The 19,894-nt window shown below is 43.1% G+C and overlaps 1 long non-coding RNA gene across 1 annotated transcript in view; it reads right to left on the minus strand.

Annotated features, from left to right (window-relative positions):
* Window positions 1-19,894, minus strand: part of LOC140206369 (uncharacterized) — a 32,718-nt gene that overhangs the window by 816 nt on the left and 12,008 nt on the right. Inside the window, exon 2 of the long non-coding RNA XR_011888130.1 lies at window positions 2,000-2,215. This is a non-coding gene — a long non-coding RNA (uncharacterized lncRNA). The remainder of the gene's footprint in view (window positions 1-1,999; window positions 2,216-19,894) is intronic.

Here is a 19,894-nt window from a genome sequence, read left to right on the forward strand (position 1 = left end):
CGGGAGAAGGTTCAGGACCTTGAAGACTCGTGCAGCCAGATTTGGGAACAGCTTCTTTCCAACTGTGATAAGACTGCTGAACAGATCCTGACCCGGATCTGGGCCATACTCTCCAAATATCCGGACCTGCCTCTCGGTTTTTTTGCACTACCTTACTTCCCATTTTTCTATTTTCTATTTATGATTTATAGTTTAAGTTTTCAATATTTACTAATTTAACTATTTTTAATATTTAATATCTGTAATCCAGGGAGTGTGAAGCGCAGAATCAGATATCGCTGTGATGATTGTCCGTTCTAGTACCAATTGTTTGGCGACAATAAAGTATAAAGTAGTAAAGTAATACTGTGCTATAGTAGAAGAAAATCAACTTACTAGTATTATGTTGCTAGAAATAGGAGTGAGCATGAGGATTGGCTGAGTTTTAGAAAGCAGCACAAAATTACAACAGATAGAGATTATGAGACTGTTACCAAAATGTAAGAGCTTCTATAATAACAGAAAAAGAAATATAATATCAAAAAAATTACTCCTTTAGAGAGAGTGACAGGACAAACTTTGCAGAAATGATAATAAATATAGTTAAAATGATGGTGTGCAGGTGTGAGGTCTAATGATAGGGAGGACCGGAAACTTATTCATATCACTGAAAGCATGAGAAAAAAAAATATAACAAGGCATTTCCCCTGCACTAGAGTTTATCCCCAGGGTGCCTGCTCCTAAGGCTGCAGAGAAACTGGCTACATCAAAGTCAAAGTCAAAGGTCACAAGGACGAGTATGCACAGCCCCAAGGAAAAACTTATTTGCAGCAGCTTCACAGGAACATGGCACTGAAGACACAACATTCACCAGAAAGGCATAGAATAAACATAAATTATACAAAATTATACCAGAAAGAACACAAAGTCCATTGTAGTGTGAAGTGGTCAAGGTTGTTGTACTATTGCTTTACAGAGCTGGTAAATAGGATTGATGTAGTGACAATTTTCAAAATATTCCTGTATTTTGGAAATGTTCCAGCAGATTGAAAGACAATAACTAGAAAACCATATTTAAAGAAGCAAGGGGAAAAGAACTGTAGTGGGAAAAAAAGCCCAGTTAACCCTTTGTTGACTTTGGCAAGTACTTCAATCCATTATTAAGAATAAGACAATGTATCTCTCGGAAAATCATTACAAAATTGGTAGAATTAGCATATTTTAATGAAAATAAATTCATGTTTGACAAGTATGGCAGTGCCTTTTATGTAACTAGTTGAGTGTATAATGGATGCTGTAAACCTAGATTTTCAAAACGCATTCATTATTACCTTGCCTAAAGTTTTTACATAAAATAAAGAGTTTCAGGCTTGGAGTAACAACATTATTGTGGATAGATTGTTTTAAGAAAGTAAGAGAAAATGGTTCATTTTCAGCTTGGCATACTATTAGTAATGTGGTGGCGCAGGGATTATTACTGGAACTTGAAATGTTCACAATTTTAAATGACATATTAAAAGATAAAATAATTTGCATTCTAGTTTGCTGATGATTCAAGGATAGAAGTAAATGTGAAGGGTACAGAATGAATCTGTGAAAGGATGTAATCAAATTATGCAAGTGATCGAGGTAGTAACAAATGGAAATTATGTGGGGAAATGTAAGGTTGAGGAATTTTCATACGAATTGAAAAATAGATTTCCTTTTTCAATGATACAAAGATTTGAGATTGGAAGTCCATTTATTATCAAAGTATGAATGCAACATACAACCCTGAAATTCATTTTCCCCACAGACAGCCGTGAAACAAAGAAGCATGTAACCAACCTGTTCAAAGAAAAACATCAACCCCCAACTCCCATGCACAAAAAATATTGCACAAATGGCAACTAATAAACTGGCAAAGACACCGAATATAAAGCACAAAAATCAAAAGGCATATTTCAGTACAGCTCAGTGCTCATTATCTGCAGCGCTCCCCCCACCCCTCCAGGCACCCTCCTCCAGCCTCCGCACTCACTTAGATGATTTCAATCTTCCCCTGTATTTTAATCGGCGAGGTCAGTGAGAGATGGAGTTGATCATGAGCTTGTGCCCTGTCTCCTAGCCTCCTGGCCTCCGTGCTTGCAGCCTCATGGGACACTCTCAGAGTCAGCAAATCACCAGATCACCCGATCGGCCTGAAAGCACATGGCCGGAATGTAGATAACAGGCTCCAACAATAGCAGAACCACAGCTGAAATAAAAAGAAGTTGTAAAAGAAGTGAAAGGAGTTAATTAAAAAGTAAATAAGATATTGCAGGTATTGGACATTTAAAATATATGCAAGAAATGCTAAAAATACTTGACAGGTCAGGCAGCATTCATGGAGAGAAGTAAATAAAGTTAATATTTCAGGTTAGTGACTTATCAGCAGACCACTGACCTGAAGCATTAACTCTGTTTCTCCGTTCACAGATGCTACCGGACCTGCTGATCATACCTAGTTCATAGAATTTTGTGTGCTTTAGTGCCTTGTGTTTTTATTGTGCTGACAGAAAGTAAACTTGTAGATATTGGGAAGATGTTGGCCTTTCTTGTCAGGGTTTAAGCTGCAAGAGTGAAGAAGTCTTGCTGAGACCTTGTTTGGAACATTGTTTGCTTATTTACTCTGAAATCAGTGCAGCATAGATTCAGAGAATGCATTCCCAGAAAAAGAGATTGAATAAAAGTGACACATACTCACTGGAGTTTAGAAGAGTGAGCAGCATTCTTATTGAGATCTGCAAGGTTCGGCAGAGGAGCGGAGGAGTAAATTCAGGAGGGATTTTCTTTTTTTACAAAATTAGAAAGAAGATGTAAAGTGTTCTGATGAAGGGTTGTACATTTAACACTGGGAGTGAGGAAAAAAATTCCTTAATTCAGCAAGTTATAAATGTTTAGAACCCTTGACTTCAGTGAGTTGTTGATGCTCAGTTATTCAAGGTTGACATCAACATCAATAGGTTTTCAAGACATTATATGAAAAATAGATGGTAAATAGGAGAGGCACACAATCAGCTATGCTGCTGAGAGGGAGAGCAAGCTTATACATATTCTGCCACCTTCCCCCCCTCCTCCCCCAACATTCTTATATTCATTCATCTTTCAGACTGACACATCTATTTTCATCAGGAAACATTCATTTCTATATTTAACCTTTACTTCTAAATTGAGAAGGGCTAGAATTTCCCAAATCATTATTTTACCTTTGCAGCTCCTTCCCATCTACGAGCATGACCATCCCATTGTGTCCCTGTCTCTCAATCATGCAACCACTTTGCCAAAATTCTGGGTCTCCAATTAAACTTGGAAAAAAAAAGCCCTTTTTTTCCCCCAAACTAGGGTTCAGTGAAAAAATTAAAATTTAAATCATTAAACATTTCTAACGTTTCAAGCTGCTGTTTTTATTTTGCTGCTGAATATTTTCTGCTATTAAATCATTTTTACTTCTTATATTATAAAAGAATGCTTGGATAATTGGCTTTCCACCTTGGAAATGCATATAATGTGCACTGAAAAAACAATGAATAAATCATGATTGGACACTCATGATCCTACTACCTTATTCAAAGAACTGATTGTTCTCATCATGTGGAGTGACAGTTATTAAACACGGACAAAAATAGAGCACTTATTGCTTTATTTGAGAAGAGTGAAAACTATGATCTATTATCTGTAACCCTCCCATCCAAAATCTTGAGTTAATAACAAGCTTGTTGGAATGAACACATGATCAATTTTCTCTTATTCATTATAATTACAGGCACCGTAGCTTCCTGAGCTATCTGATGTTAGAGGTTATAACAGTGATTTGACTTGGCACTTGTGCTTATGAAATTTTCTGTCAGTTTAATGATAGACTAGTAGTTCACTTTATTTTAATTCATTAATGTGTTCAGTTTTTTTCCATTTGGTGAGTAATTTTGCTGAGATTTTAAATAGTGAAGTAGGAAAGGAATTATTACCCCAGCAGAAGTCTTGTGTTGTTCCATAAACAACCTGAATAGCACTTTTTCCTTGCAGCTGAATATTTGGTCTTATTACAGGATCAGCAGTCACAATAATGCAAGGATTATAGAAATGCAGGGTAAAAATCATTCACACATCAGGTCAGCATATTTCTTTACACCACACTACATTTTTTTTTACTTATTGCTGGTTTCATGAAAATGTTTGAGTAAAATTGCCTTCTAGCATTCTGTTATCACATTTTCACACAAAGGAATAAAAAATCCAAAGATACGGCAATGTGCCGATACATCCTATTTTGAATTGTAAAGTCACTGACCTTCTTGTGATAGCTTTAGTACTAGAGGCAGTTTGAAAAAAAAATGACCTGCTACAAAGTCATTGAACTGACAGCCACAGAAGTCTTGAAATTAAAAGTATTTTACATTTGTATCAAAGAGCCAGGACAAAACTAAATGGGAATCAAGAAGAAATTGATCCTCAGGCTTGCACAAAGGGTGATATTTGCAGTTGTGGAAGGTCAGTCATCTCAGGCTGAGGACGGTGCTGCAGGAATTTCTCACAGCAGTGCTCTCAGCTCAGCAATCTGCAAATGCATCATATTATGATGTCTACTGGTGACTGTACAATGTACCCTACCACTCACCACTCCTCTGAAAATAAAGCAGTGTACGCGTGAGCGTGTCAACAGCTACGCAATTTCTTAGATTCCGGCTGATAAATGACACAAAATATTCACACCACACAAGTGTCGGGCAATGATTATCTCCAATAGGAGATCGTGACCACACAACCTTGGCATTCAAAGGCATCACTATTGCCAAGGAACTATCATCAATATCATTGCCATTGTCTTGAAACCGAGCTGAACCAGCCACCTCAGTACTGTGTCCATAAAAAAAAGGTTAGAGGCCACTCTTGTGAGTGACTCACCTCCTTGCACCTCAAAGACTCTGGACTAGAGACATGGCATTCATAAGCTTTAAGAAATAGCTCAAACAAAATTAAGAAAGCTTGATGCCACAGGGACAAAACAGTTCACTTGATTGGTATCCCGTCAGCTGCCTACACACTCTTTGCTCCACTATGCAGGTTGCATGATCTACAAAGTGAAATGCAGTTACTCATTTAGGCCAATGTAACAACACCTTACAGACCTACAGTCTTTATCACCATGGACAAGGGAACGGGTGCCCTGGGTACCCCTCTAATGCTGTCTTCAAAATATATTGTCAGTCCTTCCTTGTCGCAGGTTGTTAATCCTGTTCAACAGTTGTATCTTCACCAGAAGGACGGCAAAAGTTCAAGGAGATAGCTCAATAGTACCTCCATCGAGGCAACTAAGGGCCAAAGCATTGGTTTTGGCTGCACCATCCCACAAATAAGATTTGACCAAACATGGCATTAATGCACCCCAGTAAAACTGGAATCAATAAGCATCATAGGAAAAACACTCCAGTAATTGTAGTACAACATACACAAAATGCTGGAGGAACTCTGCCTGTCTATAGAAACATAGAAACATAGAAAATAGGTGCAGGAGTAGGCCATTCGGCCCTTCGAGCCTGCACCGCCATTTATTATGATCATGGCTGATCATCCAACTCAGAACCCCGCCCCAGCCTTCCCTCCATACCCCCTGATCCCCGTAGCCACAAGGGCCATATCTAACTCCCTCTTAAATATAGCCAACGTACTGGCCTCAACTGCTTCCTGTGGCAGAGAATTCCACAGATTCACCACTCTCTGAGTGAAGAAGTTTTTCCTAATCTCGGTCCTAAAAGGCTTCTCCTTTATCCTCAAACTGTGACCCCTTGTTCTGGACTTCCCCAACATCGGGAACAATCTTCCTGCATCTAGCCTGTCCAATCCCTTTAGGATTTTATACATTTCAATCAGATCCCCCCTCAATCTTCTAAATTCCAATGAGTACAAGCCCAGTTCATCCAGTCTTTCTTCATATGAAAGTCCTGCCATCCCAGGAATCAATCTGGTGAACCTTCTTTGTACTCCCTCTATGGCAAGGATGTCTTTCCTCAGATTAGGGGACCAAAACTGCACAAAATACTCCAGGTGTGGTCTCACCAAGGCCTTGTACAACTGCAGTAGTACCTCCCTGCTCCTGTACTCAAATCCTCTTGCTATAAATGCCAGCATACCATTCGCCTTTTTCACCGCCTGCTGTACCTGCATGCCCACTTTCAATGACTGGTGTATAATGACACCCAGGTCTCGTTGCACCTCCCCTTTTCCTAATCGGCCACCATTCAGATAATAATCTGTTTTCCTATTTTTGCTACCAAAGTGGATAACTTCACATTTATCCACATTAAATTGCATCTGCATGAATTTGCCCACTCACCCAACCTATCCAAGTCACTCTGCATCCTCTTAGCATCCTCCTCACAGCTAACACTGCCATCCAGCTTCGTGTCATCCGCAAACTTGGAGATGCTGCATTTAATTCCCTCATCCAAGTCATTAATATATATTGTAAACAACTGGGGTCACAGCACTGAGCCTTGCGGTACCCCACTAGTCACCGCCTGCCATTCTGAAAAGGTCCCGTTTATTCCCACTCTTTGCTTCCTGTCTGCTAACCAATTCTCCATCCACATCAATACCTTACCCCCAATACCATGTGCTTTAAGTTTGCACACTAATCTCCTGTGTGGGACCTTGTCAAAAGCTTTTTGAAAATCCAAGTATACCACATCCACTAGTTCCCCCCATCCACTCTACTAGTTACATCCTCAAAAAATTCAATGAGATTCGTCAGACATGATTTTCCCTTCACAAATCCATGTTGACTTTGCCCGATAATTTCACCGCTTTCCAAATGTGCTGTTATCACATCTTTGATAACTGATTCCTCTATGGAGAGGAATAAACAGTCAACAGGACGGGGGGTAGGAGACAGAATAAGAAGGTGGGGGAGGGGAAGGAGTATAAATTGGCAGGTGAAACCAAGTGAGGGGGAAGATGGCTGAATGGGGAGGGGGTTAAGAAGTAAGGAGCTGGGAGATGATAAGTTAAAGAGGTAAAGGGCTGAAGATGAAGGAATCTATTAGTACAGTATAGTGGACCATGGGAAAAGGTCTTCCACAGAAATTACAAGAAGGTAACAAAATCAATATTCAAGTCATCAGTTTGGAGGCCACCCTGATGGAATTTGAGGTGTTGTTCCTTCAACCCAAGTGTGGCCTCATCACAGCAGTAGGGGAGGCCGTGGACTGAAGTGGCAGGATAGGAATGGGAAATTGAATTAGAATGGGTGGCTACCAGGAAATACCACAGGGTAAAGGTGCTCGACGAAGCAAGCAATTGTAACTATAGGTGTACTTTGCACTGGGGGTCAAAGTTACAGATTTATAAAGTTGTACAGCACAGAAACAGGCATTTTGGCCCACCTATCTGCCCTAATCCCATTTATCAGCACTTAGTCCATAGTCTTCTATGTGTCGATATTTGAAGCTGCATGATTTAGGGTTAACCTCTAAATCAACAAGCTGTTGTGAAACACTTAACAAGCAGATGCAATAAGCTGGTGTAGGCAGGTTCCTGGAATGCACTCTCATCTGGGGTCTGGTTGAGAATGGGACCATTGGGATTGTGCAGATTCTCTGGATTGTCTCATTTATGCTGACAACCCTGATGGCCTTTGGTGGAAATCACCCATGTCTTCACCTGTGTCCACACAATTTTAAGGCAGCTAGGGAAAGAAACTGTATAGGAGTCAAGATTTAAGGACCAGTAGGAAGTGTTGCAAGAGTGATCTCAGAGTGAATGTGGTATATTTGTATATAAATATGTAGATGAGTCACATCCACATACAATGTAATAACAATTATATGCGGGGCCTGTTGGTTATATACTTAGTCTTCACGTGGAGGAAGAACAACAAAGGTTGGCTTGACAGATTCCCGGAATAACAGGCTTCATGTAGGATGAGAAATTGTGTAATTGCATCTCTGTTCACTGGAGTGTACAAGAATGGAAGGAGATCTCAGGGAACCTTATAAATTTCTAACAGGACTTGGCAGACCAGATGCAGGAAGGTTCATCCAGATAGTTAGAGTCCTGTAGCAAAGGTCACACCTTCATGATACAGAGTACACCATTAAGAAACAAGATTAGGAAGGATGTCTTCACTCGGAGGATGGTGCAGTGGTGAGGAAGGAGGCCTGAAGGACTGAAGGGTCTATTCCTGCTCCAATTTTCCACAGCTCAGTTACAAAAATCACCTCTGGTAATAACAATCAGGGAAGCACAGCGACAATCTGTAATTACCCACAGGTACCTTTATTGCCTCAATGGAAGAACAGGTGAAGTTACACAACCAAATACCTGTGTGCACATGTAATAAGTTTCTTTGACCTTCCATGAACAGTCAGAGAATAGAAAAGATAATATCAGTTAAAAAGAAGTTTCTGCGGTTGGTCACGGTTTCCTCATAGGCCCATTTTGAATCTCCACGTCCATGGGGCACCTCACGTCTGTGATAGTTGGTCTCTGGAGAGTTATTGCTATCTTGTATCTGAAAACCTCTGCTTTTATATCCATTCCTCACAAGTTGAAACGTTACATTCCAGTGTTATTGGCTGTAGGTCATGTGTCTGACCTTTAACACATTTTTATTGGCTCAGCTCTAAGCCAGCATCCATTTATTGCCCTCTTCCCACTAAATGACAATCTGTCATCTATGGCTCTTCGTTCTCAATCAGCAATCAGCTTGAATCACCCCATCATTCACAAATCTGCATGTTATATCCAACCAAACAACACCTCACAAATACAAACGTTTGTAACTTCCTATTTGAAAAGGAAAATGATCCTTAGTCCAGCAGATTACCTGAGGCATCATTGTGTGCACTTTAAAACACTGATCAAGCCAAGCAACCAGCTCACAAAATGGAGGATGTAAAACAGTTCCACAAAATGGCAGCCTCCATTCCCAAGCACATGGCAAGAACAAAGACAATTGGTCTGTCTGATTCCACTGTCCTTGATTCACTTAAATTCACTGATTTGTAGACTGTAGTCCTTTCTGGCCAACAGCTCGAAGTAGTATAATAACATAAGGTATTTGTTTCTGGTCTTCAATAACATGCTACACATGTTCTAAAGATGGTTCTAAAGATGCCAACATCTCCTAGAGTTTACTTACTACACCCTCATTATTTCTGCAATAGATCACCTACCAAAACACCACAACCAGCAGTAAAGTTAGCAAAGACTGCAGAATGTTTGATTTTATGACTAAAAATGAACAATATTTCAGTGACTTGTCATGCATTTGGGCTGGAGAAAAAAGAAATACTTTGAAGGAGCTCTTGGAAACATCAGCCAATGATTGACAGTACAGAAGACCAAAAGTAAATGTCAGCCGTTACAAAAGAGAAGCGGGTGAAAAGAAAAACTATTGGAATCTCAAAACTCTACAGTTAGTGAAGAGAAAAGAGCAAGGACATCAATGTTTCCACAAGTATTAGTAAACCATGAATCAGTAAACCTGCATGTAATGTTGAGGCCTTGCTGGTTAATAGTATTGTAAGAAATGGACTCACACCAACAAGAAGAGAAACCCCAGGAGAGTTAAACACAGTAAGATTGAACACAATGCCAAGCAGACTTGAATGTAACAGTATCACTTTTTAGACAGGAAAATGGATAAATGGAGGCTAATATGTGTGGGTGAATGCACCAGCAGAGTATTTTGCCATAAAAGAGTGTAGGAAAGTGATTCTATTGACAGTGGTTGGTTCTAACAGTTATTACATGTCTACCGATCTGGTAGTCTCACAGAGCCAAAGAAGCTTCATTGACTGGGTAGCTACAGAAATTTGAGGATTATTCAACCCATAGTCAGTTAAAACAGCGGTTACAGTAGTTCCAAGTTTGGCACGAGAAATCAAAGGGCAAGAAGAAGAGTCTGTGAATAGATTGCTGCATTAAATGATTATCCAGACATTGCAACTTTGATGAATTCATAAACCATGCACTGCAGGGTGGATTTGTGGCTTAAATGATGAGTAGATTCAGTGCAAATTGTTAAGCACACATCTTCTCTTTGATCTGGCTTACAAAATTGCATTCTTAATAGAATGGTATCAAAATATGCCAATTAATTTCGTCCATCACTAGGCACAATATGACATACTTATAGTCAGCAGACAATTGCAGATATTCTATTCCCAAAACAAAGTCTGCTTCACGTCTATATACAGTAAGTGGTGTCCATCCTGCTATAAATGCAATGACCATTCACTACTAGTCTAATCCTTTAAGGAGGCTTAGTGTTATATATGTCAGAAGAATGGACATGTATTTATGGCATTGTAAAAACAAACACAAACTAATCAAAGCAACCCTATCAATCTTGTACCACTTGTGCATATCAATCTAATCTCTTCAAAAAGGGAAACCTTGTCAAACAACCTAATTCAGGGATAGAGGGAAGGAGTCTGTGTAACATTGCAGTCTCACTGAGGGAGTTGAAAACAGCAGGAAGCAATAGGATATCAAGGTAAAGATGAAGAATGAATCCGCAAAGATGAATACAGATATGGCAGTGGATTGCTCTATTCTGGGTAAAGACAACTGCCAAAAGAAAATTCAACCTTCCACTTTTGATGAATTGATTTTCTACCCCAGTAGGAATGGCAAAAACACAAAAATGTCATTCTCATTACATGAGCAATAGTTTATGCTGCGGAACATCTTATCCATTGTCAATTGCAAAATTTTTATTGATAACTCACCATTGCTCTAAAAAATAACAAGGGTGCCAGGAAGGAGCTCAAGAATGAAATTAGGAGAGCTAGAAGGGGCCATGAAAAGGCCTTGGTGAACAGGATTAAAGAAACCCCCAAGGCATTCCACAAGTATGTGAACAGCAAGAGGATGAGTTGTGTGAGAATAGGACCCATCAGGTGCGATAGTAGAAAGGAGGTAGCAGAGACACTTAATGAATACTTTGCTTCAATTTTCACCAAGGAAAAGGACCTTGGCAATTGTGGGGATGACTTACAGTGGACTGAAATACTGAGTGTATAGAGATTAAGAAAGAGGATAAACTGGATCTTGACGAGATATACCCCAGGCAACTGTGGGAAGCGAGGGAGATTGCTGAGCCTCTGGCAATGATCTTTGCGTTATCAATAGGGTCACGAGAAGTACCAGAGGATTGGAAGGTTGGAAATGTTGTTTCCTTGTTCAAGAAAAGGAGTAGAGTTAACCCAAAAAATTATAGACCAGTGAGCCTTACTTCAATGGTGGACAAGTTGTTGGGGAAGATCCTGAGAGGCAGGATTTATGGACATTTGGAACGGCATAATCTGATTAAGGATAGTCAGCATAGCTTTGTCAAGGGCAGGTCGTGCCTTACAAGCCTAATTGAATTCTTTGAGGATGTAACAAGACACGTAGATGAAGGAAGAACAGTGGATGTCGTGTATATGGATTTCAGTAAGGCATTTGATAAGGTTCCCCATGCAAGGTTTATTCAGAAATTAATGAGGCATGGGATCCAAGAAGGCCTTGCTTTGTGGATCCAGAATTGGCTTGCCCACAGAAGGCAAAGGGTGGTTGTGGATGCAACACACATCAAAGTTGCTGGTGAATGCAGCAGGCCAGGCAGCGTCTCTAGGAAGAGGTACAGTCGACGTTTCCGGCCGAGACCCTTCGTCAGGACTAACTAAAGGAAGAGCGAGTAAGAGATTTGAAAGCGGGAGGGGGAGGGGGAGATCCAAAACGATAGGAGAAGTCAGGAGGGGGAGGGATGGAGCCAAGAGCTGGACAGTTGATTGGCAAAAGGGATATGAGAGGATCATGGGATAGGAGGCCCAGGGAGAAGGAAAAGGGGGAGGGGGGGGAAAAACCCAGAGGATGGGCAAGGGGTATCCTGATGAAGGGTCTCCGCCTGAAATGTCAACTGTACCTCTTCCTGGAGATGCTGCCTGGCCTGCTGCTTCACCAGCAACTTTGATGTGTGTTGCTTGAATTTCCAGCATCTGCAGAATTCCTCGTGTTTGGGTGGTTGTGGATGGTTCATATTCTGCATGGAGGATGGGGACCAGCGATGTTCCACAGGGATCTGTTCTGGGACCCCTGTTCTTCACGATTTTTATAAGTGAGCTAGATGAGGAAGTAGATGGGTGGGTTAGTAAGTTTGCTGATGACACAGAAGTTGGGGGTGTTGTGGATAATCTAGAAGATTGTCAGAGGTTACAGCGGGATATCGATAGGATGCAGAACTGGGGTAAGAAGTGGCAGAACCCAGATAAATGTGAACAACAGGAATTCTGCAGATGCTGGAAATTCAAGCAACACACATCAAAGTTGCTGGTGAACGCAGCAGGCCAAGCAGCATCTGTAGGAAGAGGTACAGTCGACGTTTCAGGCCGAGACCCTTCGTCAGGACTAACTGAAGGAATAGTGAGTAAGGGATTTGAAAGTTGGAGGGGGAGGGGGAGATCCAAAATGATAGGAGAAGACAGGAGGGGGAGGGATAGAGCCAAGAGCTGGACAGGTGATAGGCAAAAGGGGATATGAGAGGATCATGGGACAGGAGGTCCGGGAAGAAAGACAAAGGGGGGGGACCCAGAGGATGGGCAAGAGGTATATTCAGAGGGACAGAGGGAGAAAAAGGAGAGTGAGAGAAAGAATGTGTGCATAAAAATAAGTAACAGATGGGGTACGAGGGGGAGGTGGGGCCTAGCGGAAGTTAGAGAAGTTGATGTTCATGCCATCAGGTTGGAGGCTACCCAGATGGAATATAAGGTGTTGTTCCTCCAACCTGAGTGTGGCTTCACCTTTACAGTAGAGGAGGCCGTGGATAGACATGTCAGAATGGGAATGGGATGTGGAATTAAAATGTGCGGCCACTGGGAGATCCTGCTTTCTCTGGCGGACAGAGCGTAGATGTTCAGCAAAGCGGTCTCCCAGTCTGCGTCAGGTCTCGCCAATATATAAAAGGCCACATCGGGAGCACCGGACGCAGTATATCACCCCAGTCGACTCACAGGTGAAGTGTTGCCTCACCTGGAAGGACTGTTTGTTTATCCACTGATGTCTACTATAAGCCTACTGACTCTCACAGCTATCTGGACTATTCCTCTTCTCACCCTGTCTCTTGCAAAAACGCCATCCCCTTCTCGCAATTCCTCCGTCTCCGCCACATCTGCTCTCAGGATGAGGCTTTTCATTCTAGGACGAGGGAGATGTCTTCCTTTTTTAAAGAAAGGGGCTCCCCTTCCTCCACTATCAACTCTGCTCTTAAACGCATCTCCCCCATTTCACGTACATCTGCTCTCACTCCATCCTCCCGCCATCCCACTAGGAATAGGGTTCCCCTGGTCCTCACCTACCACCCCACCAGCCTCCGGGTCCAACATATTATTCTCCGTAACTTCCGCCACCTCCAACGGGATCCCACCACTAAGCACATCTTTCCCTCCCCACCCCCTGCATTCCGCAGGGATCGCTCCCTACACAACTCCCTTGTCCATTCGTCCCCCCCCATCCCTCCCCACTGATCTCCCTCCTGGCACTTATCTGTGTAAGCGGAACAAGTGCTACACATGCCCTTACACTTTCTCCCTTACCACCAATCAGGGCCCCAAACAGTCCTTCCAGGTGAGGCAACACTTCACCTGTGAGTCGACTGGGGTGATATACTGCGTCCGGTGCTCCCGATGTGGCCTTTTATATATTGGCGAGACCCGACGCAGACTGGGAGACCGCTTTGCTGAACATCTACGCTCTGTCCACCAGAGAAAGCAGGATCTCCCAGTGGCCATACTTTTTAATTCCACATCCCATTCCCATTCTGACATGTCCATCCACGGCCTCCTCTACTGTAAAGATGAACCCACACTCAGGTTGGACGAACAACACCTTATATTCCGTCCGGGTAGCCTCCAACTTGATGGCATGAACATCGACCTCTCTAACTTCTGCTAAGGCCCCACCTCCCCCTCATACCCCATCTGTTACTTATTTTTATGCACACATTCTTTCTCTCACTCTCCTTTTTCTCCCTCTGTCCCTCTGAATATACCTCTTGCCCATCCTCTGGGTCCCCCCCACCTTGTCTTTCTTCCCGGACCTCCTGTCCCATGATCCTCTCTTATCCCCTTTTGCCTATCACCTGTCCAGCTCTTGGCTCCATCCCTCCCCCTCCTGTCTTCTCCTACCATTTTGGATCTCCCCCTCCCCCTCCAACTTTCAAATCCCTTACTCACTCTTCCTTCAGTTAGTCCTGACGAAGGGTCTCGGCCTGAAACGTCGACTGCACCTCTTCCTAGAGATGCTGCCTGGCCTGCTGCGTTCACCAGCAACTTTGATGTGTGTTGCCAGATAAATGTGAAGTGGTTCCTTTCAGTAGGTCAACTTTGAAGACCGAATATAATATTAATGGTAAGACGCTTGGTAGTGGAAGGATCAGTGAAATCTTGGGATCTGTGTCCATGGGACACTCAAAGCTGCTGCATCAGTTGACAGTGTTGTTAAGGTGTATGATGTGATGGCCTTCATCAAACATGGGATTGAGCTCAAGAGCCACGAGGTAATGTTAAGCTCAGTTAGACCCCACTTGGTATACAGTGTTCAGTTCTGGTTGCCTCATTACAGAAAGGATGTGGTTGCTATAGAAAGAGTGCAGAGGAGATTTACAAGGGTGTTGCCTGGATTGGAGAGCGTGCCTTATGAACTCGGCCTTTTCTCCTTGGAGCAACGGAGGATGAGAGGTGACCTGATAGAAGTGTGTAAGATGATGAGAGGCATAGATCGTGTGGATAGCCAGAGGCTTTTTGCCAGGGCTGAAATGGCTAAAACGAGGGGGCATAGCTTTAAGGTGCTTGGAAGTAGGTACAGAGGGGATGTCCGTGGTAAGTTTTTCACACAGAGTGGTGGGTGCATGGAATACACTGCCAGTGATAATGGTAGAGGCAGATACAATAGGATCTTTTAAGAGCCTTTTAGATAGGTACATACAGCTGAGAGAAATGCAGTAGGGAAATTCTAGGCGGCTTCCAGAGTAGGTTACACAGTTGGCACAACATTGTGGGCCAAATGGCCTGTAATGTGCTGTAGATTCCTATGTTCTATGTTCTAATTCTTCTGACGATTTAGAATAAGGATTACTATATTGTGTATTTTTACAGATAAAATGTTGACTCTTAGTTGAGTGTGTGCACACTGAGAGTTCAATATACAGTGGCATGCAAAAGTTTGGGCACCCCTGGTCAAAATTTCTGTTACTGTGAATAGCTAAGCAGGTAAAAGATGAACTGATTTCCAAAAGGCATAAAGTTAAAGATGACACATTTCTTTAATATTTTAAGCTAGAAAAAATTTTTTATTTCCATCTTTTACAATATCAAAATAACAAAAAAAGGAAAAGGGCCTGAAGCAAAAGTTTGGGCACCCAGCATGGCAGTACTCAGTAACACCCCCTTTGGCAAGTATCACAGCTTGTAAATGCTTTTTGTAGGCAGCTAAGAGTCTTTCAATTCTTGTTTGGGGGATTTTCACCCATTTTCCTTGCAAAAGGCTTCTAGTTCTGTGAGATTCTTGGGCCGTCTTGCATGCACTGCTCTTTTGAGGTCTATTCACAGATTTTCAATGATGTTTAGGTCGGGGGACTGTGAGGGCCATGGCAAAACCTTCAGCTTGCACCTCTTGAGGTAGACCATTGTAGATTTTGAGGTGTGTTCTATTCAAAAGGTCCAAAGGAACATCTAAACAAGCCTGATGCATTTTGGAAACAAGTCCTGTGGACTGATGAAGTTAAAATAGAACTTTCTGGTCGCAATGAGCAAAAGTATGTTTGGAGAAAAAAGGGTGCAGAATTTCATGAAAAGAACACCTCTCCAACTGTTAAGCACGAGGGTGGATTGATTATGCTTTGGGCTTGTGTCGCACCCAGTGGCACGGGGAACATTTCACTGGTCGAGGGAAGAATGAATTCAATTAAATACCAGCAAATTCTGGAAGCAAACATCACACCATCTGTAAAAAAGCCGAAGATGAAAAGAGGATGGCTTCTACAATAGGATAATGATCCTAAACACACTTCAAAATCTACAATGGACTACTTCAAGAGGCATAAGCTGAAGGTTTTGCCATGGCTGTCATAGTCCCCTGACCTAAACATCATCGAGAATCTGTGGATAGACCTCAGAAGAGCAGTCCATGCAAGACGGCCCAAGAATCTCACATAACTAGAAGTCTTTTGCAAGGAAGAATGGATGAAAATTCTCCAAACAAGAACAGAAAGACTTTTAGCTGCCTACAAAAAAGCGTTTACAAGCTGTGATACTTGCCAAAGGGGGTGTTACTAAGTACTGCCATGCAGGGTGCCCAAACTTTTGCTTCAGACCCTTTTCATTTTTTGCTATTTTGAAACTGTAAAAGATGGAAATAAAGAAGTTTTCTTGCTTAGAATATTAAAGAAATGTGTCATCTTTAACTTTATGCCTTTTGGAAATCAGTTCACCTTTTACTCGCTTAGCTATTCACAGTAACAGAAATTTTGACCAGGGGTGCCGCTTTGAAGGGGTTTCCTAGATTTGTCAAGCTTAACCATGAATCATTGCTTCAAAAGTACTATTTAGAGTCACATTTCACCATAGTGTTCATTTCAAGAGAGCTATTAATGTGTCACAGGCTTTGAACATGCTGAGTTTGCTACAGGTTAGCCTGAAAGAGAAAGCGGAGTGACAGCAATCAGAATGAAAGCAAAATAGTGACTCACATCCTAACATCTGACTAGAAAGAAGCAAAGGGACAAAATGCTCAGGCACCTTGAGAAGGTGAGAGTTCTACAAATGCTGAACAAGTCCAGCTTGCTGATGAGGTGGTGTAAGTTTGCAATCCGATATCATAATTTGTTTTCATCAGAGGCAGAATTACGAATGTTTATGTAGACCCAAATGACTGCAGCAAAACACTTTCCAGACATACTGTGGAGATGTATGAGATAACAGATTCATTCCAGAAGTACATGGAGAACCAACCACTGAAGAGATAATGAAAATCAACTGTGACTGAGTCAGAATGTCACAGGGTCTTTGGAACAAGAAATAGTACCAACACCAGAGACACAAAACACGGTGAAGAAGGCTCAGGCATCAGAGAATAACTGTTGGTAGATTGAATTTTAATTGCTGAATATATGTAAAACAGTCTGATATACTTGTCTGTAAATATATAACCAGCTCAGCTGTGGGTATGTCAAAATGGCAAAATCATATGTGGTAGGTTTTAGCGATTTAAATTGTTAACGTGTTCTGAAGGTCCCAGATCTCATTTAATGTCACTTTACGATAATTGTGCACAGAGCACTTCTCTTTACACGAAAGTGTTCAAGATCAGTAAATGCATTTGTTAATCATGTCCCTGCCCAGGGCACCATCAGATTTATTCACCACAGCACCGGGAATAATACACTTACCAATAATCATTACCCATTGGGACATCCGATGTGGTCAGAGAGAGTACAGAAGCAGACCCTTTCTACTGATTCCACACTGACCATTAAGCATTGATCATTACACTGACCGTTTACGTTAATAGAGTTATAGAAAAGTACAGCACAGAAACAGGCTCTTTGGCCCATCTAGTCTGACTCAAACCATTAATTCTGCATGATTTTTTAAATTACCCCCACAAGATGCAGAGTGCCCTTCTGGCCACACCCTCCACAACTGGCTTATCACCTTGGATACCGTTAGGGGACTTGGGGGGTGGTCTTGGTTGACCTAGCAGAGGATAGTCACAGTGATCGGGGCTCTGGCACCGAGTCTGGCTCTGTGACTCAGAAGGGAAGAGGGAGAAGAGGTATGCTGTGGTAATAGGGGTTTCATTAGTTACGGGAGCAGATAGGAGGTTCTGTAGGTGACAGCGAGATTCCCAGATGTTATGTTGCCTCCCGGGTGCCGGGGCCTGAGACAGCTCAGATCGAATCCTCTGTGTTCTTAAGTGGGAGGATGAACAGCCAGAGGTTGTGATCCATATAGGTACCAAGGACATGGGGAGGATGAGTGACAAGGTCCCACACAGAAGATTAGGGAGTTAGGTGCTAAGTTCAAGGGCAGGATCTCCAGGGCTGTGATCTCAGAATTGCTACTTGTGCCACATGCTAGTGAGGTGAGCAATAGGAAGATTATACAGTTTAATATATGGCTAAGGAGTTGGTATAGGAGGGAGGGCATGAGATTTTTGGAATACTGGGATCTCTTCCAGGGAAGGTGGGACCTGTACGAAAGGGATAGTTTTCACCTGAACTGGAGGGGGACTAACATCCTAGTGGGAAAGTTTGTTAATGCTGCGCAGTGGGGTTTAAACTAGAGCTGCATGGGGGATGGATACCAGAGTGCCAGAACAGTTAGTGGAGAGGTTGTGGAGGTAGATGTTGGTCAGACCTCAGACAAAGTTAGTAATCAGAAGGTTGAGCATAGTACAGCTACTGTCGCGAGCTGCATACACTTCTGTTACAACATTCTCCCAACCATGCCAGCTTCTGCTCTAACACTCCGGAGTGTGGATAGCTAGCACAGCCCCTCTAAGGGTTCAGGATGGTCCCGCTAATTGGCAATCAGGTTTTGGATGCCAAGAATTGAGTATTTAAAGAGCACCTAAACCGAGGTCCAGCATTTGTTTTGTGCTCAGTTCTCAATCCAGTTCGATACCGTGTCTCGATTCTTGCTTTGGATCCTGCAGCATTTGGGTCCAAGCCAGCCTCGCTAAGGACTCTCGTCATAGTACAATTGAACCCACAAGAGACCCAGCGGGATATCAGAGCCTCTTACGCGCTGTGGCCAGGCGCAGCAAGAGGATTTCAAGACAGAACTGCAGATACATGACCTCAAGGCCACCGTGTACCAGCTATCAGAAAGAGAATGCCAGAATCGCTCGGGTGAGACTGTCAGTCTCTCTGCGGAGCCAGTACATCTGCCGACCCCAGACAGATTCGACAGTGACCCGGGCTCTTACCATGGCTTCCTCACTCAGTGCTCATTGGTGTTCAAACTCCCCTTGGTGTGCAGAAACGTGGTCTTCATGGTCTCTTTCCTGACAGGACAGGGAGAGCCCTCACCTGGGCCACCACACATTGGGAGCGAAGGTCAGAGATTTGCGCTTATCCAGAGGAATTCATTACCACCATAAGAAAGGTAGTTTATCATCCTGCTGGCACGCATAGAGCCTCGTACATTCTGCTGAAGCTACATCAGGGAAGTCGGTCAGTGGCCAACTGTGCTATTGAGTTCCGAACTTTGGCACAACAGAATGCTTGGAACAGCGAAGCCGTCCCACTCTGTACCACCACAGACTCCAGGATGAGCTAAAGAATGCCCTTGCCTTGGGAGAGCCAACAGGGGGCTTAGAGATCGTCATCGACCAGTCTATCCACCTTGACAATCGTCTGGTAGGGCATAAGAGGGACTACATTATGAGGCCGAAGATGGCTAGCCCGAGCCTGGACTCAATTCATTGCAATTCCACACCTCCCGATCTCGGACCATGGCCAGCCCATCCCATCTCCTGCTCAGGACTCTTTCGAACCCATGCAGATCGGTTACACGAGGCTCGCCACCGGTGAGAGGTCCCAGCGCTGGAAGCAAGGCTGCTGCTATTACCGCTGGGAAGCAGGTCACCTGCGACAGAACGCCCGAAGCTGCAGCCGCCTGGAGAACTGCTCAGATCATCCAGAAGTGGGAGGATTGGGGCAGAGGCAGCCGCTGCCCCCAGGCCCATAGATTCCGGTTTCTTGCTGAGGGCAGAGTTCACCTGGGGTTAAGAACTTGAGGCAGGTGAAGGCTTCTAGGAACTCCGGGGCAGCGGGTAATCTTCTGGACTCAGAACCACCCGATGGCTTGACATACCACTGCGAGAGTTGAGGCAGTCCGTGCCACAACTGTCT

This window comes from Mobula birostris, chromosome 12, assembly GCF_030028105.1.
Source record: "Mobula birostris isolate sMobBir1 chromosome 12, sMobBir1.hap1, whole genome shotgun sequence".
Classification (NCBI taxonomy): domain Eukaryota; kingdom Metazoa; phylum Chordata; class Chondrichthyes; order Myliobatiformes; family Myliobatidae; genus Mobula; species Mobula birostris.